Below are 21267 nucleotides of genomic sequence, written 5' to 3' on the forward strand. Positions count from 1 at the left end.
GGCACAGCACTTCATCATTTCAAGGCACTTTTGTGCGCCTCCCTCCCTCTCCCCGCTCTGGCCTCTGCACCCACTGAGCCCTGGGTCTGGAATCCCTTTCACCCACCATCCTGTGGCTGCCTGGCACCCCACCACCGTTCCTGGTTGACCATGTCCCTTCCTCAGGGAGGCCTCCCCACATCTGGTCCAGCCAGTGTAGCTAATCTCTATCAGCTTTATCTGGGTAGATTGGACCTGCCACTGTTCTGTCCCCAGTGCTGACATCTAGCAAGGCTTGTGTCAACCTTTGTTGAATGAAAAGGCGAATGAATGAATACACGAAGGAAAGGATGAGGGAGTGAATGAATTCTGAGGCTCTGTGTGTAGGTGCGCGCGTGGACGTCTGCGCGTGCGCGGATCGGCCCGCGGGCACGTGTGTGTGTGTGCGCGCGCGCGAATGTATATATGTGTGCGCGCACGGGATCCGTCGGACCCTGAGTCCCAGGGGCGCGGCCCCAGTAGTTCCTCCTGCCGCCGCCAGGAGGCGGCAGAACCCTGACTTTGACCCTGTGTCCCCTGAGCCCCGCCCGGCCTCGGAGCGCCCCGCCCGCCCCTTCTACTCCCCACACTCCAACCCCGCGCTCGAGGCTCTGGAGCCCCGGGGCGGGGTCTCGGGGTGGGCCAGGGGTCAGCGCCGGCGTCCGACCCTCTCAGCACAGTTCTCCCTCCCTGCACCATCAGCTGTCTGGCCCGCCTGTGCTCACCCACCCCTCTCCCTGCGTGCATGGGCCCTGTTGGGAGGTCTGGGGCTGATGCAGAGTGACAGGGTACAGGCCTGATTCGTCTACAGAAGCTCATGGGTGCACCCCCCTCCATAGCTGGCAAATCGCTCTACGGTTTACAGAGAGTGATACAGCGTACAAAGGACTTCGCGCTGTGCGGACCTGGGGGCTCTTTACAAAATCGTTTACAGGGTAATTTACATTTGCAAGACTGTACATGATTATAAAGCACTTTGTAGTTTACCAGGTAGTTTACCAAGCACTCTCCCCACTGGAAAGCACTTTAGAGTTTGCATATGAGTGCAAACACCAGTTGTTTACAGGTTCCATTACCGTTTATGGGATCCTAAAGCTTTTACAGGGTGTTCAGGCATCTGAGCAAGGGAAGCCAGTATGCAGATAATTTTGACATTTACAAAGGACCTGCTCAGTCCCCAGGCCCTGGACGGTTTATACAACCCATGACCTCAGTGAAGGCTTCCTGCCTGCTCTTCACTGAAAGTGGCAGGGCCCCCTCTTCCCTGTCCCCAGGCTGTGACGCGGAGGTCAGAGGCCCTTTTGCTAGGGCTGGATGTCTCCATTTCCCTCCAGGCAGCAGGGACTCAGAGGTGCCTATCCCCGGAGTTAATGAGTCTCTCTGGACTGATAGACAGATGGCAGAGGCACGTGGACTTTCTGTTTCAATCACAGTTGTGAGAGCCTCCTCATTAGGTAGCATTAAAATGCAGCATTTGGGACTGGTTGGGAATGGGAAGGCAGCCCCAGAAGGAAGATTTGGTGACTTCCCTTCTGGAAGCCAGGGAGGCAGCCTCCCTTGTTAAATATCAGCCCAGTCTCTCCTCTCCTCAGAACTGTGCTGTGGCTCCCGCCTCCCCTCCCCAGTCCAAACCTCCTGATGGCCCACAATGCCCATGCCAGCTGGCCTGCCCTCTCAACACGCTCCCACTTATTCTCTGAGCTTCAGCCACACGGTGCTCAAACACACCAAACCTGGACCCACCTCAGGGCCTTTGCACTAGCTCTTCTCTCTGCCCAGAACACTCTCTGTAGGTGTCCTCCTGGCTGGCTCAAATATCTCTGTTCACATGTGGCTTCCTGGCAGAAGCCTCCCTGACCACCCTGTCACTCTGTCCCCTCACCCTAGCTTATATTCTTCACGTTTATTTATTTACATTTTTGTCCACTGGCCACCTCTCCCACTAGACCATGAGCTCTTCTAGGGTCTGGATGGGTCTGTCTTGTTTAGAGCTTGGAATGGGGCCAGGAGGGTCTGGCAATGACAGAGGAAAGGGCAGGTGCGGGGAAGGTGCCCTCTGGCCTCAAGGCTGAACCTAGAACCAAGGCAGTGGGGCCCTGGGAGCCCAGCCCTGCCAGAACTGTGCCGAGGTTTGGGGGGTGAGGGTGGGGCTGTAGTTCTATTTATTCTGGGGCATCAGTCCTGGGAGGGCTCTCTAGGAGCAAGGTAACCCCCTCATCGTACTGAGTGGGGAGCCTGCACCTCGGTGAAGGGAAGCAAAGAGCTCAAGGCCACACGGCAAGCAGCAACGAGAGCTGGGCACCCGGGGCTCAGTTGGCGTCTCCCAAACATCAGCTGCCTCGCTCCGTGTCTGAAGGCAGGACTCCCAGTGACGCTGCAGACTTTAGCAGGGCAGTCCCGAGAACCGTGATTAAGGTTTACTCCCCTGCTCCAGTTTTTAAGCCTATTTGGGTAACGCTGGCCCAGGGAAGGGGGAAGGGGCTAGCAAACGGCTCCCAACGCCCAGCTTCATCTTGGGCTGTATCCCTGGCGGCCCGTGGGCAGGGGCGGAGGTTGAGCAAGCAGGGCTGGTATCATTTCCTCTCCCAGCAGGGACTTAGCATCTGGCCCAGCCTTCATCCGTGTACCGATCCTTCCCCAGCCAAACCCCCCACCTAGGGTCTGTGGCCTCTGCTTGCACACTTTCCCCGATGGGGAGCTCATTCCCCTTTAGACGTGCTTCCTGGAGGGATCAGAGATTCTACTTGTCCTGGTTCTACTCCCTGAGGCCTGTGACGTGAGCGCCTCATGTGTAAACCCTGGCACGCTGCAAATGTTCATTTCTTCGCCTCTTGTGAAAGCCGTTTCGAATCCTTTTGGAAACCAGGTGGGAGGGTCTATATATACATCAGCTGTGCTATGTTTATCGTAGCCCGTGTATCCTCACACCCGGGGGACTCGGGTTCTCTTGGAGGTGACGAAGGCTCAGCAAGGGTCTGGTCCTGCCTGCGCCCCCCCCGGACAGTGAGGCAGGGCTGGGTGAACCCAGAAACCCTGGAGTCCTGCCCCACTCCCCACCCCCGGCCCAAGCTTGGCCCTACCCAAGGGAGCCACCTGCCAAAGCCAGGTTTAGCTGCATCCGCCCCCGCCAGCCTTGCTGAAGCCGTGGGCTGCTCTATTCTCGTCCTGGGCTGGCCTCGCGGAGAGACTTGGGTGGAAGGAGGCTTAGGAGGCGGCAGCAGCTGTGACCTCTGTTGGGATGCACCAGTTCAGGGAGTTCTTCTCTTCCACGGCTCCCCATTGCCCGAGGGTCCAGGCAAAGGGAACTCAGTGGGGACTCCCTGCAGCAGAGCCTTGTCTGGATTGTTTGCTGCAGGGCTCGGCGCATGGAAGGTGTTGTCTGAGCACCCGCCGTGTGCCAGGCAGTGTTCTAGAACTGGAGCTCCAGCAGGGCTGAGGCCGACCTGGGCCTGCCCTCAGTGAGCTCCGCCAGGGCATCAGACACAGCACAAGGCAAACTCACAGATGCTTAAAGAAGCATTTCCTACTTCTCTTACATCATCACTCCCTAAGGAGAAGCATCAAATTAAATTAATTAATTAATTAAATCATTTACCTTTGTGAAACTTAATTATAATTAAGTAATTAAATTCAATTAATTAGGTAAATTATTTAAATGTAATTTCTCCTGAACGAGAGACACAGTATGAAGGAATAAAGATTTTGCCATGTGGGGGCCACAAATAATTGTACCACCTAAGCATTTTGTCACTCCCCCAAGAGCCAACTTTTGCCAGATGTATGGCTACGAGTATGCACGCAGTCAGCGTCGTGAAAGAAAAGGGGAGACGTGAGGGTGGGACCCTTACTGGGTACCGGCCATGGGAGACAGCCTACGGCCTCAGAAGACTCCATGTAAGGGGGCAGCAGTTGGAGAAGGAATTAAGTAGGCGAGGAATGGAGAGAGCATTCCAGGAGCAGTCTGTGCAAAGGTCCTGAGGAGGGAGGGGACTTGGTGCCGCTGAAGAGAATCGAGGGCTGGGAGCAGATCACACGGTGCCCTGCAGGCCACGCAAAGACTCTAGACTTTATTTTCAGGGTGTAAGGGGTGTTGTCGAAGGATTTTAAGCAGAGGAGAGACACGGTCAGACTTGCGCTAAGAACAATAACACTTTTTCTGAAATGTCCTCGTCTCTGCTACATAAATGCCTTTTTGTCATCAAAGTCCGGCTCCATGCCCCTGCAAAGGTTTATCTACCCCCTCCTACCCCGTCCCCAGCTCTTGGGTCAGATCGCCCTGCTTTGACTCTGTCGAAGCTGTGTGACCTTGAAGATGTCACAGTACCTCCCGAGATTCAGTTGCCTTCTCTACAAATTGGGGGTGCTGACACTGATCTTGGATTGTAGGTGGATTCCATGAAACCCCGGAGGGGCATCCTGGGCCTGGCACACAGTAGGTGCTCAGTTAATGAACCTGTCCCTCTGGTTCTTGTTCTTAAGCACCTTCTCGGGCCACTTCAGTGGATGGTGAGCACCAGGCACTGTGTTCCTCAGGCTCCAAATCCGTTCTCTGTCTCACAATTGCCTTGAAACGAAAACCCCGTTCACCATAGTCCCCCCAGGATATGTGGCCATGGCGAAGAGAGACTTGCCTGTTAAACTTTGGCCTCACCATCTGTCCTGGGACTGTAAGATTCCAAGGGCTTCTATGGCAGGTGCCCAATTCAGGGTCCCGGCGCCTCTGACTGCAGCAGGTGCAGAGCCTGGCCAGGTGTCTGACCCTACATCAGAGCCTACTTGGGCCTTCCCATCTATGGGCACCTTTCAGCAAATGATTACTTCTCAGGGCTCAGTTTTGTTGCCTGTGTGACGGAGCGGAGAGGTCCGTCCGCCCACCAGCCTGCCTCCTTGTATGATCTCAGTGAATGTCGATGAGGAAAGCTTGGGCGGGGGGGGGGGGGGCAGGCTTTGGGGTGGGGCCTTGGGTGGGGGCAAGGGTCAGGACCACTGGAGATGTCCTCCTTTCCATTTCTGTCTCGTTCTGGTCTTTCTGCCAGGGATTCCCTTCAGAACTCTTGGCTGCAAGCAACAGCAGGTGACTGTCCACCCGAGGTAAAGGGCGGATTTCTTAGCTCAGTCTCAGGGCTTACCCAGTGGATGTGAGGACTTTCAGTGACTGAGGAAGATACTGGGGCCTGGGCATCCAAGCCAGCCTGGGCCGGGACTCCACTATGGCCCTTGCCCAGTGTTAAGCTTCAAAGTCCCAGGCAGGAGCGGCCTACGCACCGAACCAAAGTCTGGCCGTTTCAGCTTCTGCAGGGGGAGACAGGGTGCTGCCTACCCGGGACTCGACACAGGAGCTCCTCTCAATTAAGAAGAGGTTTAGATGGGGGACAGCCACCCCGCCCCAACACACACATTCACTACACCTTCCCTTTTCTGCCTGTGAACTCCTACTCACCCCCCAAAACCTGCTTCCTCCAGCTCTGCCTTTGTGCGGTTTTCCTGTCTTCATCACTCCTTTCTCAGGGTTCCCACAGCACCTCGCTTCCCTCTCTCCAGCCCCAATCGCGCCGGGTGTGGCCACGTCTATGTCCAAGTCCCCTTCCTGCAGCCGACTCTGCTCCTTTGAAACACAGGTCGATCTGGCATTTGTCAAGCACTTGCCCTCTGCCAGGCACTGCTCCCTGCACTTTGCGTGGGTTGTTGCATTGAATTTTCACAACAGCCCTAGGAAGTGGGTTCTGTTGCCTTTCCCACTTTACAGATGATGAAACCGAGGCACAGAGATGCGAGGCGATTTGTTCAAGGTCACAGAGGTGGTGAGGGCCGGGCCTGGGATCCAAACTCAGGTAGCCTGGCTCTAAGGGCTGGTGAGTGAGGGAGAGTCCAGCCCCATTCAGGGAGGGGTCTGGCCACTCAGCTGCCCTTTTCCTCTCAGGTGTTTGAAGACCTCCCTCCCCGCCCCAGAGTGGGTTAATGGAGCCGAGTAAATATAATGCCAGTGTGTAAATGAAAAGCTCCGAGTCATTCAGGTCTTGAAGCTGTTAAAATGAAGAAAGCACACGGGTCTCAAAACATTGGCAAATGCTATTTTCAGGAGGAAGAGGGAGGAAGAGCTGGAGCGAGTGGGAACTTCTGGAGCCCTGGGTCAGACGGACCTGGGCCGGCAGTGTTGCCCAGTGTGGCCCGCGTGGCCAGGAGCGGCCCCTCCCCTCTATGTGGGGGAATGAAATCGCCTACCCGCCGCAGGGGCTCCTGTGCCTGTCCTTTGCCTCAGGCTCCAGGGCTCTGCCCAGGAGCTTTCTGTGGCCAGTGTGCTGCTGGAGAGACAAGACACGGGCCATCGCTGTCCCAGGCTTCCCCAGCTGGACAGAGCTCCAGGAGCCCCGGGGAACTGTGTCGAGAGCGCACCTAAATCGGCTCCTTTCTGCCCGGCTCTCACTTCCCTGTGGGTCTTTCCCAGGATTTCCTTGCTCCCGAATCCTTCTCTCAGCCTCTGCTGCGGGCGCTCCGAAGGAGGTGGCGCCTCTGTGAATTACCGGGGAAAGCCGATGCTAACAGAGGCCAGGTTGTCAGTCCGCGGAAATGCTCAGTAAATGCCACCTGAAGTCTTTACAGGGGTTCTCCCTACCCCACATGGGGCCACCCTGCCCCCAGAAGCTCCCCCAGCTCCCCACAGATTCTCACAGCCGTAGGCTTTTCTGTTACATTGCTCCGCCCTTCACCCACCCACCTCAGTCCCTCCGCTTCGGCTGTGTGGCCTTGGGTAAGTCGCTGCACCTCTCTGATTCTCCACATCCTGAGCTCCGTGTGCTGGGCCCTGTTGCTTTCTCTGGGCAAATGCCGGTGTGGTTTACTGGGCAACCGAATTGTGGGTCTCATGGCATCTGCCAGCACTCCTGGCTAAGGGTTCCAGGGCGGGTATCTTTGGGGTTGTCCTTGTTCATCTTGTTTGGATGAGGAGGGCAGGCCCAGGCTGGGGAAAGAGGTCGATGGGGTGGGAATCACAGAGGGCCTGGAAGGCTTCAGCTCCCCACGTGTGGGGACCAGAGGCTCCAGAGGCTGCCGACCCCCATCAGGGGGTCTCATACCGGATCCCCTCCGGATAATACTCCGGAGTATAACCTACGCTCCAGAGCTCCCCAGGATCAGGCCCCGGCCAGGGGGCAGAAACGCACCGTTGCTCGGCTTCTCCCATTTCTCCTGTTTCCCTCCCTCCCTTACTGGTTTCTGCTGGGAGCACTTCCTTCATGAAGCACTTGCTCCTGAATCCTGGTCCCAGGCTGTTCCTGACACAAGCGAGCCTGCTGGCGCTGGGTGCCACGGCGCCTTTTAATAGAGCAGGTTTAGCATTACGACCCAGGCTTGGCTGCTTATTAACACCGACAGCAAAATCCAACTGATGATGGTTTAAACCAGAGAGATGGTTATTTTTCTCTGTCCCGTAACAGCTTGAGGGACAGTGATCTGCAGCAACAGTGGCCGCTTCATGGTGTCAGGGCCTAGGTTCCTTCCATCTTGTTGCTCTGCTGTTCCCAGGGTGTTTGATGCCTCCATCCTTGTGACCCAGATGGTTCCTCAGCTCCAAACCCCATGTTCTGAGTGGCAGGATCGCGGGCATATCCCATCCTTTGGATATAGGCATAACCTGGAAGTAGTACCTCATTGGGTCACATCCCATTGGCCGCACTTCGGTCACATGCTCATCTGTAGCTGCAAGGGAGGCTGGGAAATGTAGTTTTTGTGTAGGCAGCCAGGGCCCTACCTAGACAGCAGGGGCTATATGACTGTAGAAGGAGGCGGAGTAGAGACGGGGAAATCTAACAAGTCCCACCACAAATAAGGGCACAAATGGTACTTTGAAGCTGGAACAAAAGTCTTCTTTCACTGAGAATGGTCTTTAAGAAAATATGCTGAGGATTCTGTGGATGAGGGGACTCCTGGGGGGGGGGGGCAGCACGGCACAGGGGAGCCATGGGATGCTGTGAAGTTTTTTAGAGATGTGCGGTGCACCGGGGCACCTTGGGGCCAGGAGTGGGGGAGGAAGGGACAAGAAGTGGCCGGGGTGGGGGGCCGCCTGTGGTGAGGATACTTTCACTGTGAAACCCAAGCTTCTCCACTTTTCAGTTAAAGTGTGACACGTACAGGAGCCTGGAAGGGAGTTGCAGATTGAGGAAAGGAGCCGGGGGCTCTCGGGAGCCTCACCAGGCAGGCAGTGGGGGGATTCGTCGCAAAAGACAAAGCCCAGCTGAGAATGCGAGAGACACGGGGCACTGGAACAGGTGGGGTTTAAGGGAGCCATCTGCCTCCCGAGGATTCCGGAGGAGCTTTGAGGAAACCAAATCTGTCTTATAAGGGGTAGAGGCAGATATTAATGGGCTGTTCTGTGAGGCTGATAACTGGGTTCTATTCATTTTCCGCATATGTTTGCAAAACTAGAATCGTGTCAGACATACAAACACGCACCCTTGGTTCACGCGGCCTTAGGTCCGAGGCTCTCTGTCCCACAATCACCATTTTGATGGCTTCTTAGCATTCCACGTTCCGTTCTTCGCCAAGGCAGTTCCCTGTTGTGGGATGTGGCCTCTGACTCCAAGTTTCTACTCCGGTAACTACCCCAGCGTGGACATCCTCGAGCAGGCAGCTTGGTTGGCGTTTCAGGGTTCAGATGATTTCCCTGGGCACGATTCCCAGAAGTGGGGCCAAGGGAAGCACATTTGCCTGGAAGGGCCACAGTGTGTGCAGCCACATGGCTTCCTGGCCCGGCTGTGCCAGGTTAGCCGTCCACCTGCAGAGCCTGAGAGAAACCTTCCCTCCCTAGGAAGGGTGTGCTAGCTTGGTTTCATTTTTCTCCCCCAGATTATGCTGCGTGTTCATTGTAGCCATTTTAGAAGATATTGAATGATTTAAAAAGAAAGCTCGCCTATGATCCATCCCATCTGCCAAAACGACTTATGCTTGGCATTTTTTAAAATTTATTTTTATTGAGACGTACTTGACATAGAGCACTGTGTAAGTTTAAGTGATGTATATCTTTCCAGCCTTTTCCTCTTTTAAAAATTTTTTTTCTTTTAAATGCTTATTTATTTTTGAGAGGGAGAGGGAGAGGGAGACAGAGCGTGAGCGGAGGAGGGGCAGAGGGAGAGGGAGACACAGAACCCGAAGCAGCCTCCGGGCTCCGAGCTGTCAGCACGGAGCCTGAGGCGGGGCTCGAACCCATGAACTGCGCATGACCTGAGCCGAAGCTGGACGCTTGATCGACTGAGCCACCCAAGTGCCCCACGAGCCTTTTTCTATGTAAATTTTTTTTATTGTACAAACATTTGCACACATGAGCCTTTTAGTATGAAAAGTCCAGACATATGTGAAATGAGACCAAGTAACGAGCCTCCAGATACCCAACACCCAGAGTGCTCAATGCACGCCAGTCCTGTCTTTACCCCTGCCCACTTTACTTCTTTACCTCCCAAATTCTTAGGGCCTACGTCCCATTCATTCCAGACATCGTATGATTACATCCACAAATACTATTCCAGAGTGTGCTTGCGAAAGATTAGGCCTTTAAAAACAGTAACAAGATCATTATTGGATGCTTCAGGTGTAACAATCATTCCTTAATATCAGCAAACATCCAGTCTCTGTTCAAACTTAGCACGTCTCCGAAATGTCAAAAAGAAGCAAAGACCAGTTTGAATCAGGATCTGAGGTCCCCCCCTCACACTCGCTGACGTATCTCCCAAGTGTCTTTCGTCTTGAGGTTACCCTGCCGTGTTTTCCTCCTTTTAATTTACTTGTTGAAGAAACAGGGCTTGAGAGGCCTACAGTTTCCCGTGGTTTGCGTTCTTCCTGCAAACCGGGAGCTGGGTCTAGAGACTTGATCAGATTCAGCTTGGAATTTTTCGTTGGCAAGAACGCTTGGTAGAGAGCTCTGTGGTCCTCCTGTGGGAGGCACGGAGTCCCGCTGTCTCTGCGGCGTGAGCAGCTGCTGATGGTCATTTGTTAGTGGTTGCAAGCTGGTGACATCCTAATTCTGTTGTCACTTCTTCACTCATTAGCTGAAATGTTTCTGCAGAGAGAAACTCACCCTCGTCTCCTATTTGCCTACCTGGTGATACAGGTTGTAAAGGAAAAGGTGGAGGGCCTGCTTGTGGAGTCCCTGTAGTTTTCTAAGTTACATTCGTCGTCCCACGGTGACCAAACAGGGATTGAAGAAATAATTTTGAACGCCTGGATTCAAAGATACTTTATATATTTCAATTGGTTGTGAGAGTCACCCTTACTGGGGGTTTCTCTCCTGCATGTAATCGTTAAAAAATATATGGTTTAGCGGCCCCTGGGTGGCTCAGTCGGTTGAGCTTCTGACTCTGGATTTCTGCTCAGGTCGTGATATCATGGTTTGTGAGTTTGAGCCATGGGTTGGGCTCTGCACTGAGAGTGCAGAGCCTGCTTGGGATTCTCTGTCTTTCTCTCTCTCTCTCTCTCTTTCTCTGCCCCTCCCCTGCTCATTCTCTCTCTCAAAATAAATCAAGAAACATTAAAAAAATATACGGTTTATTCTTGGTGGCACTTGTAAAACAGGGCCACACATTTTTGGACATTCATGCCACTGAGAGATGCGGTCTATGTCCCCCCCCCCCCTTGGTTCTGGGTGACTTGTGACCACTTCGGCCACCAGCAGCGTGCGGCAGGAGTGATTCTCTGGGCCTTCCGAGTTCGGTTGTACACGGCCACAGAACCTAATACTGACTCACTCAAGACACCGATGCTTGGACCCCTCCCTGCTCCAAGACCCTTTGCTGGGTCTTTGCTGGAGAGGCCACGGGTATCACGCATCGATCCACAGTCCCCTCGAAGCCCAGCTTGCCAGCTGGCCCCACCAAATGCCAGTCACGTGAGTAAAGCCATCCTGGACCTTCCAGGCCAGCTCACCTCCAACTGGATGCCAGTGAGTGACCCACACCGACACCATGTGGAAAAGCAAAACCCAGGCAGCCAGCCCTCCCTCCCTGAATTCCTGACCCACGAAACAATTTAATAACAAGATAACTGTCTAAGCCTACTGTTGGGGTAGTTCATGGTACAACAGATAATCAGAACATTCTTCCTTTCGGATTTGTAACATAAGCTGGCCATATCCACATGCATCCCCCTCCTTTAATAGATAAAATATACCATAGTCACTTCCCTCCACCTCACGTTTTTTTCACCACACAGTATATGTTCTGGCCACCACTCCAGAGAGATTTAAAGAAAGTTTCCTTTCTTAGACAACCTAAAAACGTTTTTCTATTAATAGGTGAGTTAAGACCACAGAATCAATATGTTTAGCCTCAGTTCTGTCATATTGTTTTATGTTACACTTATGCCTATGTAAGCTTTTAAAACGAATTGTCTTTCGGTATATTTTTTATTTCCTCTCTCTCTTTGACTTTATCTCTTTGGTACTTAGGAAAGGTTCATATTTTTGTTCCAATTGTTACATTTTTTTTAACATTTATTTATTTATTTTGAGCGAGAGGGAGAGAACAGGGGAGGGGCAGAGAGAGAGGGAGAAAGAGAATCCCAAGCAGGCTCCATTCTCAGTGTGGAGCGCGACGCAGGGCTCGATCTCACGGACCGTGAGACCATGACCTGAGCCGAAATCGAGAGTCGGATGCTTCACCGACTGAGCCACTCGGGCGCCTCTGCTCTAACTGTTGCTCCCTTTACACTAATCTCCGTAGGAAATAGTTTCAGTTCCCTCTCTTTTTGTCTATTGGCTCTCTACCACGGGCGATACTGAAACTTGCTATGATCCTCTTCAGCCTCTGATTCGAATTAACACCGGTTTGCTCCCAGACACTGACCAGTCAGTAAGCTTCTTCCAGGTTCTCTACGCTCCTCTGACGCTCCCTCCAACATCTGATGGTTGTACCGCAGCGCCCTATCCTGTGTCTGTTACAGCCACTCTTTGGTCTCAACCGTACAAGTAACTATGTGCCCCCTACGACTACCACTCACCATCAGCCCCTTTGTTTGTGTGTCTCCGGTCATTTTAGTTGTCTGAACTGGTTTTCCGATAGGGTCCTCAGGAGGTGCCCACGGGAACAATATTCTCGGAGTCCTTGATTGTTGATAAGTGTTCATAACCTTTACGCTCGAAAATTGGTTTGGCTGGATGTGCCACCCTTGGCTCCGGCTGTTCTCCCTTAATATTGCAAATACGCCTTCTGTTGCTTCTGACAGGAAGTGTCGATGTGGGTAAGTCTGAGAAAGACCCGATATTCCTGAGAAGTGACTGTGTCTTTTTTGCCTGGACTCCCAAAGGCATCTGCAGACTGTGTCGTAGAATATGACATCTCTCTGTTGGATATTCTGGGTCAGTTTTTCCAGGTACCCAGCGTTGTTTCAAGTTAGTTATTTCAGGAAGGTGTTTTGTTTGTTTGTTTCTTAATTATAGTGTTTGACCTTTGTTTGATTCTTTAGCCTTGATTACCTTCTTCAGTGACTTCTATTACACATATGTTAGGTCTTTCTGGCTGCTCTCTGTATAGACACTTTTTCTCAAATCCAGCTTCTCTCCTCCACTTTTTTAAAAAGTTTATTTCTTTGTTTTGAGAGAGAGAGCTGAGGAGGGGAAGAAAGGGAGAGAGAGAGAGAGAGAGAGAGAGAGAGAGAGAGAGAGAGAAAGAGAGAGAGAATCTGTGCTGACAGCACAGTGCCTGATGCGGGGCTTGATCCCACAAACTGTGAGATCATCCTGAGCCAAAATCAAAAGCTGAACACTTAACTGACTGAGCTACCCAGGTGCCCCTTCCATTTTTTTTTTTTTTTTTTAATGCTTCACCACTTATGTTCTGACTTTCTTCGGCATGTCTTTTGTGTTTATTTGCTCTGACGCTCTGTTCAGTTTTGGCTTTCTTCTTCTTCTTCTTCTTCTTCTTCTTCTTCTTTTCTAATGTTTATTTATTTTTGTGCAGCAAGAGACAGAATGCGAGTGGGGGAGGGGCAGAGAGAGAGGGAGACACAGAATCCGAAGCGGGCTCCAGGCTCCGAGCTGTCAGCACAGAACCTGACACGAGCCTCGAACCCACAAACCTCGAGATCATGACCTGAGCTGAAGTCCAATGCTTAGGACACTTAACTGACTGAGCTACCCAGGTGCCCCTAGGCTTTATTCTTTAATAAGGTTTTCCTTTTATTTCTAATTTCAATCTCAGTTCTAGCACAACTTTTCTGAGGTCTTTTCATTTTGAATATTCTTCTGTATCTTTTATTACTTAAAAAATTTCTGTTGACTCATTTTTAAATACCAGGATACTTTTTTTTTTTTTTTTAATGTTCTTAGGCATGTGTTGCATGGGCGCACATTTCTGGGATGCCCTCATTATCTGTAGGGACGTTGCCTGTTATTCTCATTTTTATTACGATAACTTTACAGTAATCATTTTCTGATGCTCGTGTTTATGTGAAAGGACTTTTCTGAACTTTCCAGAGGAGGGATGGGTCAGAATCAGCTTTGTAGCTCCATAGTCCCCTCTTCTGTTGTGTCTATGAAATGTTAAAAAAAAAAAAAGTCTCAGGGGCGCCTGGGTGGCGCAGTCGGTTAAGCGTCCGACTTCAGCCAGGTCACGATCTCGCGGTCCGTGAGTTCGAGCCCCGCATCGGGCTCTGGGCTGATGGCTCAGAGCCTGGAGCCTGTTTCCGATTCTGTGCCTCCCTCTCTCTCTATCCCTCCCCTGTTCATGCCCTGTCTCTCTCTGTCGCAAAAATAAATAAAAAACGTTGAAAAAAAAAAAGTCTCATATCCCCCTTCTCCTTTCTACGTAGACCTTTCTTTTTTCCTTCCTTCCTTCCTTCCTTCCTTCTTTTCTTTCTTTCCTTCTTTCCTCTTTCTTTCTTTCTTTCTTTCTTTCTTTCTTTCTTTCTTTCTCTTCCTCTTGTGTCTACTTTTGGGTTTCTATTGTCTCTGTTTTGTCCAGTTTGTCTCCTACTCCTTCTTGTCTGCGGCCCTGCCCTGAAGTGGAGTTTCAGTTCATTAGTATCGAGAGTTCACAGGGTCCACTCTGCTGCAGCCTCCTCAGATCTTTCCGTGGGCCACTTGCGCTCACCCACACTTGGGAGCTGTGTGCCGAGTCCTCCCAGTTTCCACAAAGCATATATCCCTTCCTGGCTGAAGCCGCGAAGACTGGGTCTGCCCCTCTGCCTCTTTCTTTCACTGCTGTGGTCGTCTTGGAAGACGGAGCTTCATCTAAGATGGAAGGGCCCGGACCCCTCTGAGTCCTGGATCCCTCATCTGTCCCTATGTTTGCTCAGACTGAACGTGAGCAAAGAGTAATGGTAAGTCATTGAACTTTGGGGCTTATTCACACAGCCTGTCCGATTGTGACTCCCACAGAAATTGATTTGTAAGAGAAATGCTGGCATTGCAAAGCTCTGAACGAGGTGGTATTGGCTTAGCACCGTAGGGGCAGGTGCTAAGGAAATGTATCAGAGGCCAGAGAGGCAGAGATCCACGTTACACATTTCACAAGCCTGTCTCCTGTGACCATTTGGAAAGTACGAGTACCTCCTGGATTTATAGTTCTAGAGAAAGAGGTTGGAAAAGAAGATGCACATAAAGTTTCTTCACTGCTGTTGGCTGCATCTGGTGAGGATTATGAGGAAGACATCAGCTCAAAAGGAATGGAAAGGAGTTGGGATCAATCAGAAGGTCAGGATGGAGTAGGGCGGACACACTCAGGCCTTCTGGATTCCCAGCAGTCTGAGGTGGTATTTAAGACGCTTTGGGCCTAAAACCCAGCAACATCTGTCAGTTGATCAAGGTGATTGAGGGTAAATATGAGAGTAGGGCGTGGCCTTCTCACCTGTCGTTTCAGGTGGATTCAGCCATTAAATTGTGAGAAAGGGCCCAGAGGTGATCAAGCAAAGACACAAGGTGAGCATGTGCACATAGAACAGACCTGAGTCAAATCAGTCAGATGCCTACTAGATTTTTAAAGGGACTGTAATTCCAATGAGATCTCATGCCTGGCCTGCAAAAGCCTTTGATAATTCGAGACTTCAAATGGAATGAAATGATGTTTGAGCCTTCACCCTTCCTAGGAGACAGGAAGCAGACTGAGAACGTGAGAAAACTCGCTCCAGAAATGGTCAAGAAGGCGAATAAAACCCAGGGGGCAAAGAAGAGTCCCAAAAGTCACCGTGGAGGACATTGGACTTGGAGATTCTCTCAGAGGGAGGAGTCAGGGCTGCAGTCAGGAAACTTCTCACCCTCAAGGTGGGGGCTGCACAAAGTATCCCTGGTGAGTTCTCAACATTGCTGTGATTTCTCAAATTCTAGAAGTTTTTTTTATTAGAAATTATCGATGAGGGCACCTGGGTGGCTCAGTCGGTTGAGCATCTGACTTTGACTCAGGTCATGATCTCACGGTTCGTGGGTTCAAGCCCCACATCGGGTTTTGTGCTGACAGCTCAGAGCCTGGAGCCTGCTTCAGATTCTATCTCCCTCTCTCTCTGCCCCTCCCCCGCTCATGCTTTGTCTCTCTCTTTCTCTCAAAAATAAAATAAACATTAAACATTAAAAAAAATTTTTTTTAACGTTTATTTATTTTGAGACAGAGAGAGACAGAGCATGAACGGGGGAGGGGCAGAGAGAGAGGGAGACACAGAACCGGAAGCAGGCTCCAGGCTCCGAGCCATCAGCCCAGAGCCCGACGCGGGGCTTGAACTCCCGGAACGTGAGATCGTGACCTGAGCTGAAGTCGGACGCTTAACCGACTGAGCCACCCAGGCGCCCCCATTAAAAAATTTTTAAAAATTATAGATGAATTTTTGAAATGTCTTGATGGATTCCAAACAGGAATGCAGATTGTGGTTATCGGATCCCTATTCCACTGGAATACATCGGGTGTGTGTGGAAAGGGGTATGTGACTTGCGGTTTTAGTTCAGAAGGCTCTGGACAAAGAGGAGGGACCACTGCAGGTTGCCCATGGACCCTGCACTCTCAGCGGGAGGCAGTGACTGGGTGGGACCTAGGTGTTCTCCCTTAAGGGAGGGGTGTATTCTCTGTAGGAAGGACGGGGCAGGCCGTATTTGAAGTGTTATGGCAGAGACAACCAGCACTTGCTGAAGATCCGTGTTTCCAGTCTTCCTTGCCATGGGGGTGGAGTCATGTGACTCATTCTGGCCACGGACTAATCCCAGATGTGACCTGGGTTAATTTCTATTTAAAAAAAAAAAGACCTTTTTAAGAAATGTTTATTTATCTTTGAGAGAGAGGGGGGAGACAGAGCTCAAGCAGGGAAGGGGCAGAGAGAGAGGGAGACACAGAATCCAAAACAGGCTCCGGGCTCCGAGCTGTCAGCACAGCGCCCGATGCGGGGCTGGAACTCACGAACCGCGAGATCATGACCCGAGCTGAAGCTGGACGCTCAACCCACTGAGCCACCCAGGCACCCCGACCTGGGTCAATTTCAAGTTGACCCAGATAAGAACTGGAACTCTCCCCCAACGTTTGTCCGTTGGTGGTGGTAACTGTGGAAGTCACGTGTTGAGATGGTGGAGCCAGAAAATGGAGGCTGCCTGGACGCCTGGGACACCACGTGGAGGAGAGAGCTACTCTGGACAGTCATCCAACTTATCTGAGACTGAGACATGGGGATGAGACAAAAACCTTACTTCGGTCAAGCCACCAACATTGTGGGGGTTTGTTACCATAGCACATCTTTAGTCTTCTTGGCCAACAGAGATAAGTAGTAAACTTTTTTCACCCAAAATCGAGCCTACCAGCCAGGTTATTTATAGCATGCTTTTAAAAAACTGTTAAGGGGCGCCTGGGTGACTCAGTCAGTGACTCTTGATTTTGGCTCAGGTCACAATCCCAGGGTTGTGGGATCGAGCTCTGAGTTGGGCTCCGTGCTGAGCGTGGAGCCTGCTCAAGATTCTCTCCCTCCCTTTCTCTCTTCCCCCTCCCCTGCTCTCTGTCTTTCAAAAAAAAAAAAAAAAAACTGTAAAAAATCAGCTTCACTGAGGTACAATTTACAGATAATAAAATGTTTGTCTGTAGGGGCACCTGGGTGGCTGAGTCAGGTTAAGTGTCCGACTTCGGCTCAGGTCATGATCTCGTGGTTCGTGGGTTCAAGCCCCATGTTAGGTTCTGTGCTGACAGCTCAGAGCCTAGAGTCAGCTTCAGATTCTGTGTCTCCCTCTGTCTCTGCCCCTCCCCTGCTCATGCTCTGTCTGTATGTCTCCCTCTCTCTCTCTCCCAAAAATACTAGGCATTAAAAAAATTAAAATATTTGTCTATAAATCAAATCGTTTACAGACAATAGACTCCACCGATGTTAAGTGTCATTTTGATGATTTTAGTAAGTGTACCCAGCTGTGTAACCACAAGATAGAGAACACAGAATCCACAAGATAGAGAACCACAAGATAGAGAACACTTCCTTCACCCCCCTCCCCCCAAAGTCCCTCTTGCTGATTTGCACTTGAACTCTGTTCTCACCCCAGCTCCTGACCCACACTGATTCGTTTTCTGTCACTGTAGCTTTGCCTGTTCCAGACTGCTACATCGACGGAATCACACTGCAACTAGCCTTTGGTGTCTAGATTCATTCATTTAACACAACGTCTCTGAGATTCATCCAGAAGTTTGTTCCTGTTTATTGTCAACTAGAAGTCCACAGCATGGCTGCATCACCCGATGGACATTTGGGTTATTTCCAGTTTTTGACTACTGCAAATAAAACTTATTACCATTTGCGCCCAAGTTTTTGTGGTCACATTTTCATCTCTCTCGGCTCCATTTCTAAGAGTGTCATCTCTGGGTTGTATGGTCCATGTGTGTTTGACTTTAGAGACTTTAGCCTCTCCCAACGTGGCTGTACCGTTTTGGATTCCAGTCTATCAGAGTATAACCTGCTTTCCAACTTAACTAGTATTGCCCTGCTGAAGGAGACGTTTTTCCGAGACACGACTTCAGTGGTTTTGATAGTTCAAACCATCCCGTTGTTTAACATTGAGGTCACTTGTCTATCTCCCCGATGGTAGGTGTGACTGTGAAGGACACCTTGTACGTGAATTGCAGTGCACGTCTCCACTCATTATCTAAGGTGAAGTTCCTGAAGTTATTCCAGGTTAAAGGGTACAGACTTTGCTTTAGACTTTGGAGATATATTGACATCTATTGCCTTCTTAAACCATTGTACCGACTCATAAGGGCACCAACAGTATGGTAGCATGTTCATGTAATTTGAAATTTCTCATGTAATTTGACAGACCCCCTTCGTATAAAGGGGATATCAGTCTTTTCTGTGTCTTATGCATCGTTAATAGTTTTCCCAGTTTTTGTTTTGTGGGTTTTTTTTTTTTTTTGTCCTTTTAACTCTGCTCAGGGTGTTTTCATCCACAGACATATTTATTTATTTACTTATTTATTTATTTAAAACGTTTATTCATTTTTGAGAGAGACAGTGAGCATGAGCAGGGGAGGGGCAGAGAGAGAGGGAGACAGAGGATCCAAAGCGGGCTCCATGCTGACCGCAGCGAGCCTGATGCGGGGCTAGAACTCATGAACCATGAGCTGAAGTTGGACACTCAACGGACTGAGCCACCCAGGCGCCCCTCATCCACAGACATTGTAAACTGTTTTGTCATCCACCATGTCAACTGATTCTTTTGTGATTGCTGTCTTTGGTGTTACGCTTGGAGAGGCCTTCCTCATCTGAAGATTATAAAAATAGTCACCTAGATTCCTTTACGTTTTAAAGAACTTCAATCTTTACATTTAGCACTTTGTGTATTTATTTTGTAACCGTGACATTTATGAGGCACACCGAAGAGTCCACAACACGTATGCAAGTTTGACAAATCATAGCAATAAAAGTGCACACCCCAAAAATAATCAGAAGAAAAACAAGTCACAGGAAGGACACGGCATTTGCTTTCTTCGTTTCACTTGTGCAGAGATTAAAACTGAGCAAAACTGAACTATATATTATTTAAGCGAAACTCTAAGAAAGGCAAGGAAATGAATGGCATTCTGAGGGGCCATTCCTTCTACAGGGGAGGGTGGGGTGGAACCAGGCAGGGACCCTCAGAGCTTCAAAGGTAACGGATGCTCTCTCATCTTCAGATGGGGGGTGGGCCCACTGGGGTTCATCTTAGCATTCTGGTTTAAAGTGGACACAGTCATTTTATATGCCCTTTGGCATGTATATTCCACGTAACATTGAAACGCTTTTTTAATGGTGGTGAAATACACGGAACATAAAACTTACCGTAAAAGCTAAGTATACAGTTCACTAGTGTTAAGTACACTCACATTGTTATGCAACCAATCTCCAGAACTTTCATCCTACAGAACTAAAACTCCATCCCCCACTAAACAACAACTCCCCACTCCCTCCTGTCCCCACCCCACCCCTGGCAATAGCCATTCTACTTTCCGTCTCTATGAATTTAACTACCCTAGGTGCTTTATATAAGTGGAATCATACAAGATTTGTATTCTGTGACTGGTGTATTTCATTTACTATAATGTCCTCAAGGTTCAGCCATGTTGTAGCATGCATCAGAATTTGCTTCCTTTCTAAGGCTAAATAATATTCTATGGTATCAATACACCACATTTTATTTATCCGTTTATCCGTCCATGGACTCCACATAGAATTAAAAAATAAATAAATAGAAATGTCAACTCTCTGCTTCTGCATTTGACTCTCTAATTTACTAGGAGTGCATTTGGGTGTGTGGTGTGAGGTAGGGGCGGGCAGCCTACTCTGAGTTTCTCCACTTCTGAGAACTGTGAGAAATCCAGTCCTTCATTTTACAAGCTTTAGTGTAAACGTACACCGTGTAGAGATGCCAAAAGAAAGCATTTCATCTTTCATTCGTCAAGTGTTAATCGAGGACCTGCTACCTGCCAGGAACTCTTTAGGGCCTGGGGGTGCAGCTCCGTGAAGACGGATGTAGACCCTGCCCTCACTCTGCCCGTGACGGAGGACAGAGTGGTCACTTCCAGCTTGTGAGGGATGTGGAGAGAAGGCTTCTGAGAGAAGGTGGCCCTGATCTGGGCCCTAACACCTGAATGGAGCTTGTAAAGAGCTAAGAAGAGAGACATTGAGAGAACAACCAAGCCACAGGCCTGAAAGTCTAACGCAGCTATCATTCCCTGCCTGGTCGGTTAGAAAGCATTTAGCTGCAGGTGACAGAGGTCCCCAGCCACAGTGGCTTGAATGATCATATGAAGTTCAGAGGCAGCTGGTTGCTTAGCTCGATGGAGCCCCACCCCCTTCCACCCTTCAGTTTTGCCCCCCGTCAGTGTGTCGCCTCCATCACAGGCTTATTGTGCTACAGCTGCAAGACGGGCGCCTCAGATTCATCCATCACATCCTTTCACTGCGGCCTCCAGAGGCTGGAGGCCACGGGGTAGCCGATGTGTAGAGTCCGCTCCTCCGGCATCTCTCTCTTTGTTCCAGGAATGCCATCTTCCCCAGCCTTCCCTTCGGTCTCACTGATCGGAACGAGTCCCACGACAACCATAGACCAACGCCTGGCAATGCGGGAGGAGATTCGTGACTGGCTTAGGCCCAACAGGATTCATCCTCTAGAGTTGGGCTGTCCAATATGGTAGCCACTAGCCACGAGTGGTCATTGAACACTTGAACTGTACGTAGCTAGGGAGACTGGGGAATTGAATTTTTATTGAATTGAATTGTGATTAATCACTTAAATGTTTTTTAATTTATTTTGAGAGAGGGAGGGAGAGAGAATCCCAAGCAGGCTGCGCCCTCACCATGGAGCCCGATGCGGGGCTCGATGTCACGACTGTGAGATCATGACCTGAGTGGAAATTGAGGGTTGGATGCTTAACCCGCCGAGCCACCCAGGCGCTCCTTGATTAATTTGAATGTACATAGCTCCACGTGGTTAGAGCCCGCTGTAATGGACAGCACAGCGCTAGGGTCTGGGCACTTCGCCTTTGGCTAAGTAAGGTCTGGGTAGGTTTATCGGGGGAGAAGGGAGGCAGCTGGTGAGTGGGTAGTAACCGAAGGTGTGGCTTCACCACGTCCAAGACCTCCAGCCCCGTCCTGAGCATTATAGAAACCCATTTCCTCTTCAGTATCTCCGAAGCCCCTCTAGCTCTGATTTCCTGCCTCTATTAAACGCTCCAGCCCCGCGTCGGGTCTCTCGGGCTGAGGGCCTGAAGAATACAGAGAAACTGACACAGCGGCATAATTCTGAACGTCCTTTATCTTGTCCTGAGTCACACTCTTTAACTT

Source organism: Felis catus, chromosome E1 (genome assembly GCF_018350175.1).
Source record: "Felis catus isolate Fca126 chromosome E1, F.catus_Fca126_mat1.0, whole genome shotgun sequence".
Classification (NCBI taxonomy): Eukaryota; Metazoa; Chordata; class Mammalia; order Carnivora; family Felidae; genus Felis; species Felis catus.